Genomic DNA, 13,127 nt, shown 5'->3' on the forward strand with positions numbered 1-13,127 from the left:
TCAATTTCTTCTCCTTCTTCAGCAATTGTGGGTTGACAAAATCTCGGTTAAATCAACACAACAATATACAGTAAAGTCTCGTTATATCGATATTCAAGGGAGTCCGAAAAAATATCGATATAACCGGGACTATCGATATATCCGACCCTGTTTGCATGTAATTTCCCCTGCGCGTGCATAGAAATAGTATCGATATAACCGGGACTATCGATATATCCGATATCGATATAACGAGACTTTACTGTATTTGCTTATGCAGCTCGATACCGAGACAATGTGCTTTGATCGACACATTTGATGCTCCAGGGCCCGCAGATTGTGAAGTGATTTAGATATTTTTAGGCTAGCAGAGAAGGCTTTGCAGGCTATGACGATCCGCCACTGTTACAATGTATTGAATAATAATACAACCGTGGGCCTGATAAAAAAAAAAAAAAAGTTAACATCACATGGGTGATTATTGCCAAGGTGCCCTTGAGCACGGTCCCAATGGCACCCAAAGTGTCTCCGTGCCTGCACGTATGTGATTTGGTAAACAGTGAATCAATGTTTATTGCTAGATTACGTTCCAGATCCACCCGCACAGGTGAAAATACGCACCCAAGAACAATTTGCAATACCCTGGAGCATCACTTGCCATGTTCAAGACTTTCCAACACCCAAAATTGCCCCGAATATAAATCAAGCAGCAAAATAATGCTTTTATTCATATCAGGGTTCGTGTCACTATCTTGTCCCTTTTTTGTGTATTTAGCAGAAGTAGGGTGGGCCTTCTCTCCAGAGTCGCACTTGTTTCTATTCCCGGAATGCCGTGTTGAGACTAGTGAGTGGTCACATCGAATATCTCATTGAAGAGATTATTTATTTTTACTTGACTGTCCTTTGAAGGAATTTGAGTTAAGAGCTCAGCAAGATACGTAACATGAACATGAGCAACATTTTGCAGCTATTTTCAACCATCAAAAGAGAGAACTAGCTGAATGGCGAACCCATCAAAAGATCAAAACTGAGCTGTGCGGCTTCCTCTTATTACTGCATGGCACCAATTAATCCTGACATTGTTCAAATGATTAACATTTTGCAATGCAAATTAGCACAGATTTGCTGCCTGCACAGGTGACTAATGACAGCTTGTTCATTTGATAACCTTGATGAACCGGTTCTGTGGCTTCCCCACCCCCCAACGGCTGCACAATTAAAACTGTACCATTATCCAAAATAATCACGCTACCACCCCATAAAATTAATGCCGCTCGACTGCTGTGGGAAAGTTCAGATGATGAGTCACGGGAACATGGATCACTCGATCATGATGACTCCGCTTTAAGAATTACAGTGGGGCCATGGTTTACGAACCCCTTGGCTTACGAACTTTTCGGTTTACGAATGTTACATTTATGAAAATTTTACCTTGGCATACGAATGATTTTTCGCGATACACACGGAGCTGCCACAATGAGTGATGTGTCGTTCGTCAACCAGCCCGTTCTCCAAACAAGGAAATAGCAGCGGACTTTTTTTTGTCCTCTATTCCCCGCCCCCAAAGCCATGTGTGGGATACACACTTTTCGTCTTACACACTCTGTCTGGGAACCAATTTAGTTCGAAAGCCAAGGTCCCACTGTAAAGAAATAAATAAAAGAAAGCCAGGTCCAGAAAAACACCTGCAATGGTTGTCCCGAGACCCAACGGTGTCAACGAATCCAAAGGAGACATTTGGGGGGTCGAGTGAAGGGGCATCAATAGACAGCTCAGGTCTCCCGAAGCTCAAAGGGGCAGCTTGAATTCACCTTTTGTCTAGCCCTCAACGAGTCGCTGGGGAGGTACCGCCAATCTCGCCTGCCGATCTCCAAGCGAAGGAGAGCCACACTTGGATTGAAGTAATGCGCTGCTCCTTGTTGAACAAATTCACCATTGTGGCTATTTAGCGCGATACTACCCACATACCTGCTCTGCTAGGGGCGTGGGGGGCTAGGGGGGGAGGGAAGGTTCATTTGAAAAGGCGGCCCGCAGTCTGTGCCAGGGCGACGGATGGAGTCGTGAGGAAAAAGGAGGGGCTCCTCTTAATGGGTCGCAAATTCACATTGAGAGGAGTCACATCTGCATTTTATCAGCACAGCCCAGATAGTGTTACAGGGGACGATTGTCTGCAGATTGGCCATTGGGCCTTTTAAAGTGGTAAATTGTTGAGCTAAAGCAGAAGTGCGTGTGGGATGATGTCGCTATGGACCCGTCTGCCACTCATGGGACCTGTCATGATCACACCACTGGGTTAAAAAAAAGGGGCGGGGGGCAAATGACGTTCAAGGATCTCTGTATTGTTTAACTTACTGTACAGCAAATGTGATTGTTGAGTTAAACTGTGTGAAACTAATTTTTTTTGCCGCGGGCCACATTGTAGTCACGGTTTCCTCTCAGGGGCCGTAAGGAATTTGGGGAAGCCATTAAAATGTTTCATTCCCTCCACATGTTACATCTAGGATGCACAACAAATTAATGAATCACTAGTTTTTGAATTTGACGTAATTGTCATTGTGGTTTACATATGACAATTTGAAATTTTTGGTTCGGACTTTAGCAAGCATCATGGAATTTCACACGTTTCATTTGCTTTCGTGGGCCGAATAAAATAATGTGGCGGGCCAGATTTTTTTTTTTTGTTTTTTTCAACGTCAGCGTTCACGCCGAGCGACATCAATGACTTCTAATGCTTTTGTCTTAATTATGAATCACGAAGTGGAATGTCCTTTCTGATTTTATTCATACTTTTCACAACTGAGGGGTCCTTGGTTTATGATTGGGCGGGCGTTGAACAGTCCCGGAATTTGTATTACAGTCAGAATGTGGCAATGTCTTATTTTAAAAAAAACTTAGCTTGTAGCCGACATGCACATTCTACCATAACGTCTCTGATCCACTGGTGAAAAAGAGGCTTTCATCCTCTCCTCTTTCATACTGCTTCATGTAATAAAGTGTTAGTCTTGTACTCAAACATCATAGAGTACATGGGGAATGTCATTAACATTGCATAACTGTCCATGTTTTTATTGGATATTGGATATGCCTTTATTAGTCTCACAGTGGAGAAATTTACATTGTTTGCATTGTTTATGTTCCTGTTATGTTTGTTATTATGCTTTGTGTTGACTATTATGTGAAGGACTTTGTTACAGCTGTGGCTGTTGTGAAAGCGCTATATAAATTAGGATGTATTGTATTGTATTGTATCGCATTGTAAAGCTACATATAAACAGTAGAAATGATCATCTGGCGTACTTTTGTGAACAGTAGAATATGTTTGTTCTTCACTGTTGTCAGAGATATGACAGTCAGACACTGTGGACAGAGACTCAGAACCAGAAAGATTGTCCCTACTGCCGGCAGGAAACCTAGTCATCTATGACATACGTCTGACATACGCCCCTCTGCCAAGCTATTTATTAAGAATACATGCAAATTAAAGTGATACATTTGTAAAACATAGTTTTCTTGATTAGCATAATACGCCTCAATCTCTATCAACTGTTTCTGTCTATCAGATCTTAAAAAGAAAATAATACATAAAGCAAGTCCTAGTTTGAGATATCCCCCCCCCCCCCCCCCCCGAAAAAAAAAAGGAGTGTTTTAGCTTAACCACCATCATGTAGAATAAGCGATCTAAAAGACTTTCAAAACAATCCAGTAGAAAGCGTTCCATATAAAAAAAATATCCCCCTTTTATTTACTAGCAAACATCAAAAGCATCGTAGCTAATTTAGCAGAAAGCCGTTATCTGAGCAGGCTGGGCCTCTTCCCATGCTTGACCCACAACATCCTCTGACACATCTTCTCCGCAGGGAGCTGTGGACGTGGGGGCCGGCGCGCTCTGACAGCGAAACAAGTCCCGAGGGCCGTGAGAGTCCCCGCCGAGACCTCTTGTCTCTGCCCTCTACTTCATTACCATCTCCCCCTCCTCCCCCAGTCTCTGCTTTCATCTGCGGTTTGTTGCTGGCTCCATGTCGCTCGCATCCGGGAATATGGGTTGGGGGTTGTGGGTGGGGAGAGGACTACAAACGGATATGGGAATCGGTAAAATAAACACCCTTAACGAGAAGGGGATTTTGGTATCATTTTTAAAGCCTCACCAACTGGACTGGAATGGTTGCGCTGAATGTAAAGACTATATTCGGAAGTAGTTGGAAGATATGTTGATGGCGATTTGGTGGTTGAATTATTTTGGATGTCTGGACAACACAATGGAACTTCTTGGAATGCGCCGCAATTTGTACAATCAAAATCATCAATCTTGGAAAGTGACTGTGATCTTGTGCAGTATGTCACTCAAAACAGATTTTGCAAAGAAATTGAGAGTGTTTACAGTGTTTGAAATAGCTTCTGCCCGGTGGCCCGGGGTGTACAACTTTTAGGTTGGGCGTACAACTTTTAAAACGTCTCGGCCCAGTGGTCGACAACTTCTTCAAGAAAAAAAAAGCGACTTTTTTCAAATCAAACGTTTATTTTATTCAATAAAGCAAAAGCTACAAGCAAACCGCTACTAGCCACGTGGACTCCTCTTTCTAAGCGGCATTCAAAACTTTCAAGTACACTTTTCAGTCACGGTATAGTCCGAAGCACGAAACAGGCTTCTGATTGGCTGCCGTGCGATCGTCGAGATCTCGCCAAAGTTTGGTCAGTAGGTAAAACGATCCCATTCGTCTAAAATGAAGCTCTTCATTTTATCTTAATTATGTGATTACAGTCACCGATTTAGAGTCTAATGACGTGCATAAAAAGACACCGGAATAAACAAATTAGAGCAGATGGACACGATAAGGCATAGACACACTCGGACGAGCACGTTTCTCAGAAGTTCAATGTATTCAATGAAGTGGGATTTTTTTGCAGTCTCGAGACTCATTTGTCATCCTAAAAACAATCTCCAGTAAATATTCCTTTGGAAATGTTTTCCTACACAATACAATCGCTTTTAGCCTCAGATAGATGTTGACGTTGAAAAACGTTGTTGGCCCAAGATATGAAAACAGTTCAGCCGTTTCATTTAATGAGAATTTGCTAACTGAGGAAGGATGATTTGTAGCTTTACCATCTATTGGGGGCAGCTTTGAAGCATATTTTTCCCTCATGATGCTCTCCTTGGATTTGTCAGACATGCATACATACCATTGTTGATTTCAGCTACATACACACACACACACACACACAGTCGTTATGATGGAGCTTATCGCCAGACTCTCATGCGCCCCCCCCAGACCTCACTAATCAAGACAAACTCCAGCCAGGCCTCCCACCCCTACGAACCCCCCCAACCTCCAAACTGTCCCCTCCCCTCTTCCATCTCCCCACCCCCTCATGTTGGCCTTCTGTGACCGCTGGGCTGCACCGGGACTGACTGTAATTGGTTTAGACATAATTTACTGCCCACTTGGTAATGTGGCATTTCAGCATCTGATAAAAATCATATCAAGTCGCAGCGCCGGCCACTGCGACTTGAAAGGAGCTCATTGTCATCATTTAGATAGAGCAGGAGGTTCCTGTCTGCTGTTTTTTTCTCATTTCTCCATTTCCCATGCGCGCACAAGGACACTTCCTCAATGACATTTGTTTTGTTATGGTGGATTGGACCGCATTTTACGAACGACGTCGTTTTTTTTTTCTGAGGTCATGACGAAGCGCAATTATCGACTTAAATAACCGGGGTGTAAAGGTAAAACGCTGGTGAATTTGAAAAAAAAAAAAGAAGTGTGCAATTACTATGTTCAACCAAAGCACCTTGTTCACATCAGTTAACCAAAGTGTTCCCCCCCCTCCTCCCAAAACCCTCCGCATCCAGATAATGAGAAAAGTGAGCCACTTGATTTTTTATAGTAAAATGATTTTCACTTCTTACACTTGAAAGCACCGATTTTAAGAGCGGAAAGGCAGTTTTGACCCATTTAACTCATTCCCTGCTAGACCATGTGAAAAAAATGTGTCCACTCCAGTGGCAGGGTTTCTGTCATTTTCACTCAAATTCCAGAACCCACAAAATATCGAGTTTTAGGACTACATAAACATTCAATGCAGTGTACAAAACCCTGGACTCTCTTATTTCATCATAAAAAAAACAGTTAATTTCTAAGTTATATGGATCTAGAGTCATATGAGGTCAACGTCATATTTTGAATTCGCACATACATTTGGGAATGGCAAAGAATGAGTTAAAGAATACAGACGCTCCCCTACTTACAAACATTCGAGTTACGAACGACGGTTCATATAAACATTTTAGCTTTCTCTCTAACAGATGTAGTATTCTCTCCAGTAATACATGTACATATCTTTATAGAGCATATATTTTATTGAATGTTTATTTTTCAGTACAAACCAATACATGTTACTTATATAAGCCTTAACATACTTATATAAGCCCTAAAGGACAACCGACGTCACTTTTTTGTTTGCTGACATCAGAAAAACGTTTCATACAATCTAAAATAGCCAAAACACGCAGTATGATATTTTTATTCAAATGCAAAACATCAATAAAAATGACTTAGTGTCCAAAATCTGCAAAAAATTGAGCTGCGAAATGGGCATTTTCAGAAAGTCCCACCCCCAGTTCGTGACGTCACGACAAGATGTCTTGCATTACTGGAGAGTCAAAACAATGGCTTCAGATTCGGAGAATATGCTTTCTTGTTACACATCCAGTTATGAATATAATTCAAATAGTTCTGAAGAGGAAAGCATACATGTTTGCAATTGATTAAAGAATTTATTCCGTGCCATTTTGAGGCAACATTGGGGGGAAATGTATCACCAAAAAAGAGGCAGAAAACGGCGACCAAGCTCCGTGTGAAGAATTAATCAGCCCGTTTCCACAGGCTGATAAATTCCTTACATGGAACTTGGTCGCCCTCTTCTGGCTCTTTTTGGTGCAACATGACGTTTTCAGACCAAACAAGTACAGCAAAATATATTGACGTGATGGAAGGACTGCTACAATTTGTCCTTTTTTCGGTCAGGGGCGTTCCTTCAGTGACGTCACGTACAGACTCGTCACCAACTCAAAAACAAGACTTCCGGAATATTCAGCGTGAGTCTTAAAACGTAAAATATAGCTATATGCGGTGGAATCTTTGTAAAATACGCCCAGTCGAAGACATTTGAAGCCATTTTACAAATTATGGACACCACTTGTCCGGAGACGTCGGTTGTCCTTTAAACATACTTATATATGTAATGCTTATTTTCTTCCAGAGTGGAAATATTTGCTGTCTTTCTTAAAAAGATAAATTGCATATATTGAAGGAGAATATTCTACCATAGGGTCACTCGGCATTTCACTCCTTTCAATGAATTCTCTATAAATACTCATGATGGTTTTATACCCCGGCAAAAAATATTAAAGATGGAAATGTCACCCCACATACAGAGTCAAAAAGGGTAGAAATAATCACCATCAGTCGGCGGTAGTATTTGAGATGAAAATTTAGTGGTCCCATTACCTGAGTCTACAGTCGATATAAGTGCTCAATTAGATCCCCGCTTTGTGTTTTATGAGTGTCACTAAATCTGCCTTTTATCTGTGTTTTTTTTTCTTCTAGACTCCGCCATAGGAGGCTTAACGTTTGACTCCTCAACCGATCTTCAGACTCATCTGCCGCACGCTTGGCCACACAATCTCAACACTAAACAGAGGTCTTTGCGTGTTCAGCATTCCAGATAAGTGGACAGGTGATCAGCGTGTGATCAAAGAGCCGACAATGCTTCCAAGGAGATTCTTTCCCTTTAAAACAACACAACTGATTGCGCTAATTACTGTCTGCCAGCCCTCGTTCAACAAGATAAGCCCCCTCATTTCGACGTCAAATATCTTGGAGGATGTTAAAGCTTTCTTTGTCTGATGTTTTTCCAGACTGTGCTGACTTCATAGCAAAATAAGCGTTCCATATTTTCCATCCATTTCCTGTATATGCACCTATTGAAGAATAGGTAATTACTAGCAAATGGAATCATTTGTCTCTGAAAAAGGTATGGCATCAGCATGACTTACAAAAGTAGTGTTTTTTTTCTGGTTATAAGGCGCACCGGAGTATGAGGCGCACCCCAATTGATTGGTGTATTTTCAAAGTTTTCCCATATATAAGGCGTATCAACTATACAGTGCAATGATTGAAAAAAGTTTCCCAAATACAGTATAATGTATGAATAGATAAAAAATTTCCAAATATAAGGCACACTACATTATAAGGCGCTACAGTAGAGGCTGGGTTTACGCTCTACTTCTACTGTGGCGGGAAATTTAGTTGGTGGTTGCTGACAGTAGTTGTGGCTCAACACGACTTCACATATAAGGCGCACCTGCATAAAAGGCGCCGGGTCATATTTTGAAGAAAAGGCTTTTGGGTGCGCCTTATACACCGGAAAATACGGTAATTAGTGACACTAGGTCCACTTTATTGTTTATTAATTGTTATTTTAAACTTTATAAAGAGATGCGGCCAGCCTCTCTCTTCCCCACAATTGAGATACCTCACAAAAATGTCTATATATGGTAATTTTATTGTGATTCATATATTTTTAAGCCTTGGTTGTGTATTTTAGAGTGTTATACTACTGCACATTACATAATGATGATGAACTAAAAGCCAATTCAATTCAACAGGATTTTCTGGTAAAGATCTGAATTTATGGTTCCAAGTCGTCTAGGTCCTGAAGTTACAAAGCACCCCCAGATCAACACATTACCACCACCACTATGTTTCTCACACCTACTTACTTTCTATAAAGTTCAACTTTCATCTCATCAGTACCATATCTGTGAACTTTAGCTAATAGCTGCCCTTAAAGGATTAAGGATTTCCTGTATAAAAGTTGCCGTATGCTGTACATTATTTGAAATGAGGAAAAAAAACATATAAGATACGGGGAAAATGTATAAGTTGACAGGTATGCAATACAAAGAATGATTTCCCAAAATTGTTAGAAATGATCCAGATGTTGTTGTTGGTGGTGGTGTGATGCACATGAATGTTATTTTGCGTCATTTTTCAATGAGGTTAGACAAACAAAGTCACTGTCAAAATAATGGACAGACATTTTCAGTATTTTTTAAAGAAAACAAATGATCTCATTATATGACATATTTTTTTTTCAATACCAGATTGCCTACACTGACTCATTTGCATTTAGATGCTTTTCCTTACACAGGTCATATCTCCGTTGCTGCCAGTTAATGTGCAGCAAAATCTATTTGAGTCATCTATCCCAATGATGTCGAGACTATTTTGTATATTGCATTTTTTTTTGTATTTCTTTATTTCCATACATGTGTGTCTAAGCTTGGAGTTGCAACAACTGAAGGCCACAAAGCAAAGGCGTCAGTATGTGTGCGAACATGGACTTTTGTAGCAACGGAAGCCGTCACGACGTTTCAGACATCAAATGACGCCTTCGTCCGAGGTTATTTGTACTCATTCGGAAAAACGCGTCGGAAAGCTGTTTGCTAAATTAAAGGCAGATTCGAAACGCGCTAAGAGGAGAGGCTTCAAATTAAGTGCGTGGTTTTCCTGACACTTCCAAACTAAATACTTTAGAAAACTGTTTCCATCCACGGGACGATCTGGGTCCTATTTACACCGTGAGCAATTTAGCCATCTCGCAGCAGCACATCTATGACCATATGCGCAGCTGTAATGTATCGGACAACCTTGAGCGAGGCCAAAGCTTGTCCACTTGGAATAACAGCCAATGGATTAACAATGCGTGTGGTTGAATGCGGTTGAACAGCCAACCTCTGACTTGATAGCCCTAACAACTTAATAATACGCATGTACAAAAGGGCAAAAGTGGGATTCCAATTATGGTGGGAAAAGGAGGGGGAAAAATACAATCAGTTCACAGGGTGCTTTTTTCTCAACGCAAACAGCAAGTGGAGTGTTTTTTAAGTCACTTCGGCGAGTTGAACGCAACTTAAGAAATCAGATCCGGTATCATTGACTAACAGTGAAATTGCATATGAATCCCGTCGAATACGTCTCAGAACTGGCAACAAAATAATCATTCAAATGGCCGCCCATGGCTTCTATGAAACCATATAGGGCTCTGTACTGTGGTCCTGAAATCATCATGCCACTTCAGTGAGATCTCTTCACAGAAGAGCACCCACTTGATAAGAGTCGTCGACCACTTACGACAAGGGTGTCAAACTCATTTTTTGCCACGGGCCACATTGTAGTTACAGTTTCCTCTCGTTATGAATTTAAGGAAACCATTAGAACGTTTCATCCCCTCCATATCTTACATATAGAGTGCACAACAAATTAACTCATTCACTGGCAGATGTGCAAAAAAACGTGTCCACTCCAGTGCCAGGGTTTTTGTCATTTTCACTCAAATTCCAGAACCCACAAAATATTGAGTTTTAGGACTACATAAACATTCAATGCAGCGTAAGAAACCTTTTACTCTCTTCTTTCATCGTAAAAAAAGAGTTCATTTCTAAGTTATATGGATTTGGAGTCATATGAGGTGCAAGTGGGGGCAGCTGTACAAAAGGCAAATGCTGCCCCGTCGTGGGAGGGAAAAACATCGGCAGAGGTTTGACCAGCGCTTCATCGGCACTGTCCCGCAAGAAAAACCAAAGCCCGAACAAAGTCGGGAATGGAGCTCCATGTCACGTTTTCAATTCCAGAAAAAAATCGTGAATGAGTTAAAGAATACAGACACTCCCCTACTTACAAACATTCAAAGTTACGAACAACAGTACATATGAACATTTTTGCTCTCTTTAACATACAGTAAAGTCTCGTTATATCGATATTCAAGGGAGTCCGAAAAAATATCGATATAACCGGGACTATCGATATATCCGACCCTGTTTGCATGTAATTTTCTCCATGCGTGCATAGAAATAGTATCGATATAACGATATCCGATAGATATAACGAGACTTTACTGTATGTAGTATTCTCTCCAGTTGTACATGTACATATCTTTGAGCATATATTATTTTTCAGTACAAACCATTACAGGTTACTTATACAAGCCTTAACATACTTATATGAACCTTAAACATACATTCTATACAAAATATAGCACTGAGGGAACTGACAAACGAATTAATCTTAGGAACAGCCGTTTGGAATGTATCTCGTTTGTAATTTGGGGTGCGTCTGTAACCAATTAATTTGAAGTAAAAAATAATGACAGTTATTGTGGTTAAATGGGCCGATTTGAAATTTTGGTTCGGACTTTAGCAAGCATCATAGAATTTCGCAAGTTTGATTTGCTTTCACGGACTGAATAAAATGATGTGGTGGGCCAGATTTGACCCACGGGCCTTGACTTTGACACCTGTGATTTCAGAGGCGTTTTAGACGAACAAGTGCAAAAGAGTCAAGTGCAGTTTAAGCCATACCCTTTCTCACTGAGCTGGACTCTATTATCAAGGCTTGGAGGATTAACTTCAGACCAATAACACGCAATTACATGTATTTTCCGATCCTAAGCCTATTAGGCCGCACCCGAGCAGGCCCCGAGTCTCGCTTTAGCTGAATTTAATTGTATTCCTTATGCCCAAATAGCTTTGTGCTGCGGGGGGTACACGGGTGCAGGAGGTCCTCGTGGGAGAAGAACTCCTCTTTGAGGTTGAGGCAGAACGCAATTGACACTGCGAAAGACTCTTGAAACTGTAAATGGAAAAGCTAGCGCGCCCGTAAGCGTGTCACTTTACACGCCGGCTCTTTCAAAGACATCATAATCCGCTTACCCCCCAAAATGAAGACGTGTGACCGCATCTTCCCGCTCGCAGCTCACACGCTGTTGCTTTGCAGGCCGTGCTGGCTTTGTATACGGGAAACTATCGCTGCCATTGTCGCTTTGGTGGTGATCCCGCTGCATTGGAAGACAGACAAGTAGACATCTTTTCATGCCCAATTTGGAACATATGCTCGGAAACGAACAGGCGGTGCGCATCTGGTGAAGTGAAGCATTTGTATCAAGCTCAAAGTTGGCATGGAGGTGAAAATATAAGGTAAAAAAATTAAAAATTAGATGGCTGTTCTAGGGAGAAATTAAATACTTTATTTAGCTTTGGATTGTCATGATTTGCAAGGTGGTAGTGGTGGACCCCAAAAAAAGCAGGCAGATGGGAGGAGAATGGTGTGTTTGACACACGATAAAACGATGACAATCAACAAATGAACTTCAACTGTACAAATACGGTGTTAAAAAACGGGAAGTTAAATGAATATTCAATTAAAAATGTCTGCCACGATTTGCAAGGTGGTGGTGGTGATGGCGGTGGACCCCAACAAAGCAAGCAAGAGGGAGCAACAGGTTACATTTGACAAATTGTATTCAAGTCGGCAGGAACAAAATCTCAAACAACAGAGTCATCAGAACGGAAAGGTCCAAAGTAGCAAACAAAACCAGCAGTAAAACATGACTAGATGAAACAAACCTGACAGGGTGAAACAAATAATGACACGACCCCATGGTGCCGATAGTCCTGATTAAAACGACCAACACCTGTGCAGCGGCAGACGGGGCCCTACAGTGCCACCCGTTGGTCACAAACTTTAACGTGACAAGGATAAAGGCAGTCATTAACACAAACAAAACAATTCATACTCACAATCATACCCACTTATCCCTTTCTGGCTACATGAAATCCCAGCAAAGTGAATAGCTAAATAACCAGAGGCTGTTTTTTTCCCGTAATTTTCATCCATAATCTTAACGACACCATAGGCAAGAACGGGTCTAGCGTTGAGATCTCCAATTCCAAATGAGAGGCCATCTTTAATGGACTTGGTCTATTTTTATTCTTTTGTGCTTTTAGCTATCACACTCCTCTTACAAAAGATGATTTATTTCTAAAAAGACAACAAAAAGCCTTGCTTTGTAACAACATTAATCAAAAAAAAGACAATTAGGGGCGCTGACAGAAGCCATTTTGTCAGACGGCAACGCACGGTAATTAATTCCTCGGATGATGCTCTCCATCAGAGCTGTACCTTCAGCCTTCTCTCTATTCTCCTCGATTCCCCTGCCTCTTGCTCTCTATTCAGCTCGACGCGAGTCGATAGATGTAAACTTCATCCCTCCGTGTCTGCTGGATGCAGTACCTGCGCTTGGGAACA

General features: G+C 41.3%; 1 long non-coding RNA gene across 3 annotated transcripts in view; it reads right to left on the reverse strand.

Moving 5' to 3' along the window:
* The window catches only part of LOC148889979 (uncharacterized), a 52,671-nt gene that overhangs the window by 32,073 nt on the left and 7,471 nt on the right, over positions 1-13,127 (reverse strand). For all 3 annotated transcript variants that reach the window (XR_016116676.1, XR_016116677.1, XR_016116675.1), the window contains exons 3-4: positions 13,002-13,112; positions 11,753-11,877 (exon numbers count right to left, since the gene is read on the reverse strand). This is a non-coding gene — a long non-coding RNA (uncharacterized LOC148889979). The remainder of the gene's footprint in view (positions 1-11,752; positions 11,878-13,001; positions 13,113-13,127) is intronic.

Source organism: Hippocampus bargibanti, linkage group LG12 (assembly GCF_051943395.1).
Source record: "Hippocampus bargibanti isolate YZ-2025 linkage group LG12, ASM5194339v1, whole genome shotgun sequence".
NCBI lineage: Eukaryota > Metazoa > Chordata > Actinopteri > Syngnathiformes > Syngnathidae > Hippocampus > Hippocampus bargibanti.